A 12,297-nucleotide genomic window follows, 5' to 3' on the forward strand; every position below is an offset into this window, starting at 1 on the left:
TTATTTTGTCAAAATGAGCAGTCGGAGTGTACAAGAAAGTAATACACATAATGTACGTTATACACTGATACAGTTACTACTTCAGTAAACAATTCTGTTCACAAATTGCAGGATGCAAACCCTCATTGCATCATTTTTTTCACTGTAAGAGTACAATAAATCTTAAGTTCACTCGCCTGGAATAAGCCAACATAATACTCTTACAGTACACCTAGAACAGTACAATGAAAAGCGACCAAAGCAAGATCCGCCAGTGGTTGATAAACATTTTTATCTATATCTCCTTTCGTCTGATAAAAACAATCTAAAATTAAAAAAAGATTTCCGGCCTATCTGTACTTGTAATATGTACTAGAATGAATTGTGCACAAGAGGAGGGAGCTAATTAAACCACATGCTTACACCCCCAGTTTATTGTAATCACATTATGAGTCGACTCTGCTTGCATATAATGAATCATTATGTTAATCCCAGATTTCCCATAGAATCACAAAATATAAAAAAGGTGCCTTTCCCAGTGAAAACTTTCTTCATCCAAAGGCTAAGAGAAGATGAAGGTCCTCTACGACAACTTCAACTTCAGCGAACCTGCACCGGACAACACCCCACTACCTACCACCACTGATAAGCCAACCTGGGATCCCGCAACCATGGAACTCATCACCACGACCATGAAGAAAACTCACTCAGGAGCCCCAACGGACCTCTGCCCACTGCACATCTTCCACAGGGCCGCCGATGCCATCGCACCTGAACTAAGACGGATGATCAACACCTCCCTCATATCCGGCATCGGCCCAGATGACTGGAAACAGGCGGAGGTGAAACCCCTCCTCAAGAAACCAACGGCCGACTCAACAGACCTGAAACACTACCGGTCCAGCTCTGTCCTCCCCTTCGCAGCCAAAGTCACAGAGAGACTCGTGAACGCCCAGCTCACCGCCTCCATCGAAGAGAACTCCATTCTAGACACCTCCCAGTCTGGTTTCCGCAGCAACCACAGCAACGAGACCGCCCTCCGTGCCGCCATTGAAGATATCCATATGCTACTAGACCAGGAAGACACAACCCGGCCCTCCTCCTTCTAGACCTCTCTGCAGCCTTCAACACCGTCTCACATCGCACGCTCACAGCCAGACTCCACGACACAGGATACAAGGAGTCGCCCTCGACTGGATCCAATCCTTCCGCTTTGGCAGAACCCAGAGGATCAGACTCCTTCCCTTCCTCTCCGAACCACTGACATTAACTGCGGAGTACCCCAAGGATCATCGCTCAGCCTGACGCTTTTCAATATCTACATGGCCCCCCTCGCCACCATCGTCAGCCAGCATGGTATGCGCTTTTTAAATAAAATATTAAAACCAAATTAATCAATGTAGTTTATTTATTTTGTTAGGTTATAAATTGACAAGTAACTGTTTTTTTAATTACTTTGATATATTTCCAATAGGATTGTGGTTTTTACATTTATTTTGTAATGTAATTTCTATGTTGTTTACAATTACATGGAAATATGTTTCAAATAATTATTTCATAATATAGAGAATTGCTTAAATGTTTGTATTTTTTACGGGTGAGTATACATTTTATTTTAAGATATTTTGGATTATTTCAAATATTTCTTTCACAATTTATATACTTAAAATAATAGATTTACTTAAAACGTGATTTTTTAAAATTATTTTTATTGCTTAAAACTATTTTAATGGGGACCAATATCTTTTGGGTGTACTGAATATGACCCCCCCTGCCCCCCACATATATGCTCTTTTCTTAATGTTTGTTAGGCTAGGGTAAAATGGTAAATCTGACCCTTCCCAGCCTATTTATGCACTTTCCTTTGTTAGACTTAATTGAAGTATATTTCCCTCCATTCCCAAACAGTATTTTACCCAAAGTTTGTAGGACTGAACTTAAAGTAGCGTATTAGAATCGTGTTTTTCTTTTAAAATGTTTTCAAATTGGATTTTCAATTCTGTTTATTGAAAAACATTTCCATAACTATTTTGAGTGGATTTAATTAAAATGTATGCATTTTAGAAATTATTTCTTTAATTTTTAAAATTGTTTCTTAAACTATTTGTTTTGTTTTAGTTTTTGAAATATTTTTTTTAGTAATGCATATTAAAATGTAGAGTTAATGTTTCAATATTTGTTGTTAGTTTTTTGTAGATTTCATAACAATGCAATTGTATTATTTTTATTCTGTTATATAAATAATCTTTTTCATTTGAAATTATATGTATTTAGTACATACATTTGAATTCATAATTGAATTTTAAAATGTATTTGAAAGTTTCATGAATATGTATGACTCGCAATTTTGAAATGATTTTTAATATTAATGTTTGTTATATTAGATTAATTTTTATAAACAATTATTATATATTTTTTAAATCAATGTAACTATTGTATATAATTGAAGTTTGAAATAATGACTTACATATTCACAGTGCTTTCTGACATTGGTTTGGACCACAAGCCCTAATAATGCACAAGGCACTATTCTCCACTGCACCATCCAATTGTTGTGTGGCTCTCTGGTTACACACACAGATCTGTGCAGTGATGGCATTAACCAAAAGAGGTTTCATACCATAAAAAGTGAATTTTCTCCTTAATATTTTTTGCATTTTTTTAATCTAAGGTGTTTACAAGTGATAGTGAAAGAGCAACAAATATTTTCACATTATTTTGTTCTTTTTTTAGGAACACCCTGGACTCCGCCCACATGCTACATGCATTTCATTCAGGGCCACAGTTCCCTTTTTAATGCACTTGACCGCTGCATTGTACAAATGAAAGTTGTTGACTACCAGTTAATACGAGGTTTTCTTCTGGTTAATCAAGTATAGCTTTCAAATATACAGCTGTTTCGCTGCACACACTCTGAGGTCTGTTAGCCATCTTATACAAGCAATTGGCCACTGCATTTTCTCAATGTGACTCTACTGCCCCCCAGCTTTGTTAAATCTTTCCTTTATTAGTCTGTGAATACCTCACGTTCAGAGTAATCTAAATTCTGGATACCCATCCTATATCCCTTGTTGTGTTTCTCATTCTATATTAAAATATTGTGGTATATTTCACTAAAGTTGTATGTACCTGGAAAAACCTTGTTAAGTGAAGCAGCACCACACACACTTGAAAAATAATTTTATCTGTTTTATACACCAATACCATAAAGACTATATTGATTCAGAAATACCACTTTTAATTCGATCTAAAAAAATAAATGAGACTTTGTGTCTAGGGACATGGAGGGTGTATATATATCCAATGGATTCTAACGTCTACAGGCCTGAATTCAATAGCTTCTCATGTGTCTTCATGAATCTTGTGTGTTTTCCCTCTTGAATGCTGGTGGAGGCGTGTTCGCTCACTATTGTTGTGATCTCTCTATCCCTAAGGGCTGTTTAGGAGACAGTTTTCCCACTTTGACTATTTAAATGAACTGTGAATAACTTAAACAGCATCTACCATGTGCGTGGAGGGAGAAGTTGTGTAATATGTGGAACAACGAAGGTGTACCATGTTTGAGTGAAACCACACTGTCAAATGTTAACAAAATGAGTGTCCTAATTTGAACCTTTGCCTACCAATGTCTAAGACCTGCTGAAGAATATGGCTTAAAAACATGCTTTCAAGATATACATATTGGGATACCTAGGTTGACCAGTCCGTTCTAGATTCTAATTTCTCACTTGAAGTATCTATGGACTCACTGAATCCAATTTGAATCCTTGGGTTACAAACAAAAACAAACCTTCTCCCTTGAGTCATTTACGTTGATGAATCTCTCCAATGCTCTCTCAAAATAATATTTCTAACTACCAGCAGCCCTAAAGAAAAGGCCGACTGATTGGCCATCTCACTTATTACAGTCACAAAACTCATTGCACAGGGAACAAAGATGCTTCGCACTTTATGGTGCAAGAATGTGTGTGTGTTACGTTTTAGCATAGGTTATTGGAAGTGTACCTTTCCAGTACAAAATACAATGTTTAGACATAGTTTAATCCCTTTCCAAGTTTCCACATACAGTACAACACACATGCAAAGTTGGAAAAGTTTGGAGAATAGAAAATGTTCTCCAAAGTTACACCTGCCTCGAAGAGGCGCCATTTTTTATGCAAATCCCTGTCTACTTATACTAATAGTTTGGAATTTGCATCAAAATGATTGAGTGGCTGCCTGGGAATGCCTATGTACTTCCATTGGTAATGCCCTTTGATGCAAAGTATTGTATAGCACTACTTTGCATTACTTTACGGTTACTTTCCAGCGCTAAGAAAATGTTGCCCTCGACAAAATATACCAATTCACCTTTTGCATCACTTTTGTGATGCAAACCCAGCCCAAAGTTAGTAGATCGGGGCCTACAGCTAGCTCTATGATAGACTGCTGCATAGGTGTTGAGTGCTGCCCTCCAAAATTTGAAAGACTAAATATTCAGTTGTTTTCTGAGACATGAATGCTGATTAGAAATAGAACAAAAATGCTTCTCCAAACATCAATATCAATTTGCGCGAAGACTACGACTCAAATTGAGGTTTCTGAAATGAACTACACAGTAATAAATACCACAAACCCTATGCCAAATCTTTAACAAATTCACTGAGATTAGAGCGTGACTTGATATCACTTTTTTCTCTAGCACTGATGCCTCTGGCTATTTAGATATATGTAGGGATTTAACACTGAAGTATCTTCTCTATTGGAAGTTCTGTAAAGACATACATTGGTTGTAAGGTAAAGTCATTCTGCTTCAAGGCCTTGAGATGAGGAGCAGTCTCATTACGGCAGATGTTTCTGGATTGGAGAGTGCATTGCAAGCACAAGGTCTGAGATTTAGAGGTTTTCTTGAAATGAAATCTGAAAAACACAACACAGTCTCGCTAATAAATACTTTAGACAAGATTATATAGGATCCATTTTCTAAATAACACTTTGGGAATGATTTACCATACAGATAATGGCACATACGAAAATCTCACTGTTTCCATCAACTAGTTTTGGTGGCATTTTTTAAATTGCCAACTAGATCTCTGGTTATTTCTGAAGCATACATAGTTAACATGGATAGTTAACAATAAAAATCAAGATTTTAGTCAGAAGTTAGCAAAATACTAGTCTTGATGCAGTTAATAGCAATTTTGTTTTCCCTGACGGTCTTACGTTTCACTATGCTAAAAACACGTATCGCTAAACTTCCGAGAAAGTTCATTTGATTATTAATTAAATTCAAAATTCATAACTGGTTCCCCCCCAGCTGGTTATAGTAATACATGGACACGCATGCACAAACATAAGTAAATATATTTTAAATTTTTCTTTTTAATGATACATTGGACTTTTGCTATCTTTATTGCATTTAACAAATAGTTCCCGGTTTTTGGCTACGTTGTCGGCATACATATATTTGACCTGATTTGGAATTTTAAATATGTATGTATTTTTATACACATTTCCCTTTACTATATTCTTTGATGTTTATTATGTATTGTGTATTCATTGTTTGCACTAGGAGGTTCTTTGTTGCCGTGGCGGAGCCTAATACCTTCCAGGTGTTTACCCCATTTGGTTCAAAATTTGCCTCCCTCATACTCACTTTCTCTCACATTTACTCTCTACCCCCTCACTCATTCTCACTCAAACTCACTGGTACTCATGCCCAAACATACTCAAACTCACTGGTTCTCATTCTCACATGCAAACACACTTACATACACTCACCCTGTCACACTCACTGACTGTCTGCCCTTGTTCGACTGCATCTGCTGCACCATTGATAGCTACACTTGTGATTAAATGTAAAAAAAAATTAAATTGATACTGGTATAGCGCACTACTCACCCGCAAGGGTCTCAAGGCGCTTGTACGAATACCGCTGTGGAACCCATCCTGGCTTTCCCTGTGAGGCGTCCACTCCTGGGCACCCCCAAGGAGGAGGCCAGGCATCCTTAGCGTTGTGGGGGCCGTTGTGGAGATTAAGCAAGCTATTGCCCAGAGTTGCAGATTGGGACTCTATGATTGGAATAGGCACCGAGGCGAGAATTATCAGGTCCGTGGAATTTTGAGCCCAAGACCCGCCTCCGCGGGGAATTGAACCCTGGTGCCGGGCTAGACCTCTGCATCAGGGTCTGCCACTCTAATCATTGAGCCACACTTCTCCACTCCCTCTCACACTCCGTCGTATTCACTTTCACTAATTCATACACACTCCATGTCAGATTCTCACTTATTTGCACTCTCATTGACACTCACAAACACACTCACACACACACACACCCACACACACTTTCATTCGAAACCCATTCACTTTTAGTCACTCACAAACACATACATACATACATACATACATACATGAGCAGAGAAACAGCATTTTTTATCTGCCTTGCTTCCATTGCTGGCAACTCTGAGGCTCCATGACAGCAGCAGAGCAGGAATCTAGCACTGGGCATTGGAACCAAGAAGCCTTGAATCCCAACGAGGGGCCAGGCGGAGCAGCAGGGGCAGGCTTGAAAATGGAAAGGCCCATCTCAACCCCTCTCCCAGCTTTTAAATAGGAGTGAAATCACGGCACTGTAAGAAACTGGCACAGAGCTGGGGATCCTAACCCTGCTGTTCTGTGTGGCCTCTCATTGGCCTCAGGGATGCACTGGTGTGCGCCTTGACAGCCACATTTTAGCAGACATACTCTGCTGCCTGCAGCATGCTCGGTAAGTCTGCCAAATAAAATGGTTTGTGCCTGTGTGAGGGGACCGTAGTTGAACTGTGCCCCTCAGGCATGCGCAATCCAGACATCCACCTACCTAGTAGAATGTTTTATCCAGTAGAAGCTGCTACTGAGCCCAGGTGGTGGGGCAGGGGTATTAAAAAAATGGACTTTCCTGGGTGCCCCCGCCTCTCCTCCTTTGTCTTCTGGCGCAGCAACAGGTAGCACACAACCTCCCAGAATCATGTGTCCAATGAAAACGCTGCCTTACAGCAGCGTTGTGATTGGTCTGAGCACCGTGGTTCGGCACTCAGACAGGGGCTTGGAAGCTGGGCATGTTTCCCATCAGGCTGTGAAATGCACCCTGGTGGGGAAGATGCAAAGTGCAAAAGACAGTTTGAGCAGTGATGCACACATAGGGAGTGTGCTTAACACTCCTTCCCCTGCCCCCTGCACTGGCCAGCCAAGCCCCACCTGCCCTGCCCTGCACCCAAGCCGGAAGGAAAACGAAAATGATAATAACGTTTTCCTTTTTACACTGCTCGCAGACTGGTTTTAACAGTGATCTTTAGCAGCTCGATAATGTTGCAGCCGTCTCAACCCTTGCGTCCCTCTCTTCCTCCTTCTGCCATCAGGAGCCTGGGGAGGAGGCTGAGAGGACTGACCTGCACACTGGCAGTGCTCATGAAAACATGAAAGTCATGTTTTCATGAACGCTGCTAAATTAAATAATGTGAAGTGTTGGGATAGGAATAGGCAAAGTGCAGGATCTGGGGCCCAATAGGTGGCAGGGGGATGTGCCCTGGAGCCCCTGACAAGGAACTGCCACAGCTTTGTTGTTATATATTCAGTAGATGTACATTTCAGCAATTTAGCGGATTTGGAGGTGTACTTTAGGTAGTATTTTTTCATCGCTGTATGGGGCAAGAGTATCGAACATGATCAGTGGTTTATATCTTATCTGAGGACCACATACTGCTTGGGGATGCACAGGAGAGTCTCTAGTCAGACGCAAGTGTTTTTCTTCTGAGTGCTTTTGGGCATAATTGTTCAGCCTGACGCAAGTGTCTTGTCAGTGTTTAGGTCTTGCCTAGCATTGGAGCGCTCATGTGCTCCTCGCTCTGCGAGGCGTATAGTAATCAATAAAATTTCAGAAGGGGACTTGAAGCCACGCCCATCTCTTTGATAGGCTGGCGTCTTCGTTTATGCTAAACGCTAGCCTCCAATTTTCACCCCGAGTGTGCTGGGTATACTCAGACGTGAGTCCCAGGCTCTCGACACCACTGAAGTCAAGCTATCCAGGCTGATGAAGGCTGATAGCCAGAAACCGGTCCTTGGATGCTTGATTCCGGTCTGGGAAAGACATGGCTTGGTAGTTCGGACTGGACTGTTCCCATGAGGCACAGGGTCAGAGCTGATTTGCATATAGCCAGTGTCTAACCCAGGGTGGTGTGGAGTGCAAAAAAACGATGGATTTAGGCCCAGATTATTGTACTGGGGTGAATGTATGACATTGTTCTACATTCTGTCCATCAATTGTGTTTTTTGCAATTTTCACCCCGAGTGTGCTGGGTATACTCAGACGTGAGTCCCAGGCTCTCCACACCACTGGAGTCAAGCTATCCAGGCTGATGAAGGCTGATAGCCAGAAACCGGTCCTTTGATGCTTGATTCCGGTCTGGGAAAGACATGGCTTGGTAGTTCGGACTGGACTGTTCCCATGAGGCACAGGGTCAGAGCTGATTTGCATATAGCCAGTGTCTAACCCAGGGTGGTGTGGAGTGCAAAAAAACGATGGATTTAGGCCCAGATCCTTGTACTGGGGTGAATGTATGACATTGTTCCACATTCTGTCCATCAACTGTTTTTTTTTGCAATTTTCACCCCGAGTGTGCTGGGTATACTCAGACGTGAGTCCCAGGCTCTCCACACCACTGGAGTCAAGCTATCCAGGCTGAAGAAGGCTGATAGCCAGAAACCGGTCCTTGAATGCTTGATTCCGGTCTGGGAAAGACATGGCTTGGTAGTTCGGACTGGACTGTTCCCATGAGGCACAGGGTCAGAGCTGATTTGCATATAGCCAGTGTCTAACCCAGGGTGGTGTGGAGTGCAAAAAAACGATGGAGTTAGGCCCAGATCCTTGTACTGGGGTGAATGTATGACATTGTTCTACATTCTGTCCATCAACTGTGTTTTTTGCAGTTTTTTCCAATTGAAATGAGGCATATTTGTTCCCACCCTGTCTCCTTTTTACCCCCGCCCATCCCGACTGGATTGTTTGCGTGCAACGTTAGACTGTGGCCTTTCAATACTGGATAAGCACTTTTTGTTTCACCTTCCCTCTGTCTTTCTCCCCGAGCAGATGGAGATCTGCAGAGACAAAGCTGCTTATTTTAATAGCATGCGCGTGTTTATTTTTTGCATCACGCTTGAACTTAAAGTGAAAGCGCAATGCAAATATAAACACTCTTTTCCGTCTCTTTGGTGCTTTGAGGAGATCAATGAGAAGCATAACGCACTGTAGTAAATAGCAACATAACAGAGCACTCTTCTTTATGGCGAGTTATTCGTAAATGCATATCTTGCTATGTACCAAAGTAATTACTGAATCTCTGAGAGACTTTCCAATGTTAAAAATCAGCATTAACAGCAATCTGTTTTAAAGTCAATAGTGATTGCTCACTCTTCATTGATCACTGCTGAGTAGAAAATGCTGGATAGCTTGTTAGTGACCAGTGATTAACCAGTGTTGATTATTTAAGAATGGAACAAAAAATACCTGACAGCAGTTTGGACATTATGTAGTCAACTAAGTAAAGTGCAGTTCAAATATACTATGTAGTCTTCTCATTTATTCTCGGTCTTCAATCCTCTCTTAGATATGTCATGGGATATTTTATGATTGGCTGACTATTTATAATTTATATAAAAGAAGACATGATTAAAGGAATCAAAAACCATGCCTGACTGAGATTACTTAAAAAAAAAAGTCATCATTTGTATTCTACCACACACATAACATCCTGCAGCATTAAAAATAAATACCATTCTGGTTAATTAAAGGAATGTGATATGATCAACTGGAAGCCACATTTGATAAAGGGATTACTTTGAACAGTAGGAAGTTTGACATTCTTTAAAAGACATTGTTAACCTTATCCCAAAATCAGTCCTCCTGGATTCCATTGGATTAGATGATCCTTTCATACCATAATTTCAAAAGATCTGTGAAATTACACAGGGGATGCTAAAAGGGGCCCACTAGTGGGGTTAAATATATTAGTAATTTGGTTAATATAAACACCAAATCTCTCACTGATAGGTAATTATGCCTCTTCTTAGTTTTTTACCTCTTGACTCAAGAGCATCCAGGTTCACAGCACGACTGTAGCACTCTGTCAGGAAGTCTAGCCACAAGGAATTACTTTGAACACGGGAGTAAGTAGAGCCAGCAAGTCATGTGCTCGCCATCAACCTTCTATTTCAGTAGAAGCACAGTGCATTTTGCCTCCTGTTTTTATTGTAATTTTTCTACACCTGGCAAGGCATTGAAGCCCTTTTTAATGAAATGCACACTATGGTAAACCCAAGGTGGATTAGTAGTGGATTAGTAGAGGGAAACATGAATTGTGATTGGTAGTGGTAGACTAGACATGAGTGTCTGTTAGTTAGATGAATAGAATACAGGATGTACAGAGAAGGAAAGAGTTTAGAAAGATTATTATGAAGTTCATAGTAGTAAAAGAGATGTGGGATGAGTCAGAGAGCCTGTTAGTTGGAGTAATAGAATAAAGAATTGATAGAGGAGGCACGAGTTTGGAAAGGGTTATTTGGGAGTTTATAGTAGTAAAAGATGTTTAGAATGAGTCGGAGAGTGAAGGTAGGGGATATTTTGGAAGAGGAATAGTCATGGACTAGTGGTTTGGGGAGATTGGTTAACTGTGTTTTTTTTGTTTTGCAGTGGGAGGGGAAAATACAAATATATAGTTATGCAAGCACTCATAAGAAGTATACATGCATAGAGATTGAAACATGATATTAATGTGGAAAATAATCAGGAGATATGAAATTGTCCTGCATGAAGTCCCATATGTACATGCATGGATAGATATTTACAAACTCAGGCTCTCTATTTTTGCTGTAAGTTAAGACATACTTATTACATTTGTTTTTTAAATAATTTTATTTTAATGTTTTACATTTATATTTATTTAATAGTGCAGCACTTCTAGATACAATTGCTCTTATCATATGTACACGTTGTGAACAGATTTTGGCTATTATAGGAAAAGAAACCAATTAATCAAACACTCATAACATTATGTTATTGATATATTGATCTAGTTATATATGGATATAATGATAATTATACATGTATGTTTGTATATCATATTTTTTATGTGTTTGTTTTTATTTTTACTTTTTTATATTTTCATGTATTTGTCTTTCCTCTAATAAGTATACAAATATAGACATATAGATATTACTCATATTATTTGTGTTTGTTCTTTATATAAAATAATTAGTATTACTTGTTTTTAATATTAATCATTTTGATTTATGTATTTGTTTTTTCTATAAGTAATAACTATATTGAATAGTTATTATTACATTTACTTTCTGTACAATCGCATTTATATGTTGTGATATGAGTAATCATCATAAATACCCCTGAGGAAGAGGGACCGTCCGCATGGGCAGCGGCGGTCCCTCCATGCAAATTAGGATGTGACCGCCACCGTGGCGGTCACATCCCCTAAGTGCATGTTTACCTTTGCATGCACGAAGCGGCAGGCACCGCGTGATGCCTGCCGCTTCGTGCACGCAAAGGCAGGGGGTACCATAGGTACCCCCCATGTGCACCCCCCACCCCCCCTGCACCCCTGGGGGCCCGCAACGGGCCCCCAAAGAAAAGACCGTATGCCTTTCTACGGCGGAAATGCCGCTGTGGAAAGGCATAGGACCACTGCCATCCTAATATGCCTGGCGGTGTCTGATAGACACCTCCAGCCATGTTAGAGCTTTTCCTCGCGGTCGGAAAGCGACTGCGGCGGAAAAGCTGAGGACGGAAAAAATATCCCCCAGCCATCCTAATCTGACGGGGGGTCTTTTTCCAGTCCGCAGCGTTTAATCCGCATCCTCCGGGCCGGCGGTGGCTTCTGCCGGCCCGGAGGATGCGGATTATCCGCGATCATAATCGGCCCCTAAGTTAACTAATGATGCTATTTATCCAGGACCTATATATATATATGTTATTATTTCCGTACGTCCCAAGTTGAGAGCTGCATTCTGCAGATCTTCACCTGGCTTGGCCCGAGTCAGAAGAGCAAGAACAGGACGGCGCTCGTTCTGAGCTAAGGCGTCGGCCCTTTGGAATGCTCTCCCGGTGACCATCAAGAGCATTTAGAATCACTGGGTTTTTAGAAAAGCCGTGAAGACTTGGCTATTTGTGGCCTAATCCCCATCCCAGTCGCTCCTTCTGTGGTATGACCTCGATCTAGCGATGGGACGCCCCTTTGCAGGGGCAGCCATGCGCTTTTCAAATTCATTAACCTACCATTAACATAACTTAGAGG

The 12,297-nt window shown here is 40.7% G+C and overlaps 1 protein-coding gene across 1 annotated transcript in view; it reads left to right on the forward strand.

Moving 5' to 3' along the window:
- The window catches only part of CYB5R4 (cytochrome b5 reductase 4), a 1,096,982-nt gene that overhangs the window by 230,985 nt on the left and 853,700 nt on the right, over nucleotides 1–12,297 (forward strand). The window lies entirely within an intron of this gene.

Source organism: Lissotriton vulgaris, chromosome 6, assembly GCF_964263255.1.
Source record: "Lissotriton vulgaris chromosome 6, aLisVul1.2, whole genome shotgun sequence".
NCBI classification, from domain to species: domain Eukaryota; kingdom Metazoa; phylum Chordata; class Amphibia; order Caudata; family Salamandridae; genus Lissotriton; species Lissotriton vulgaris.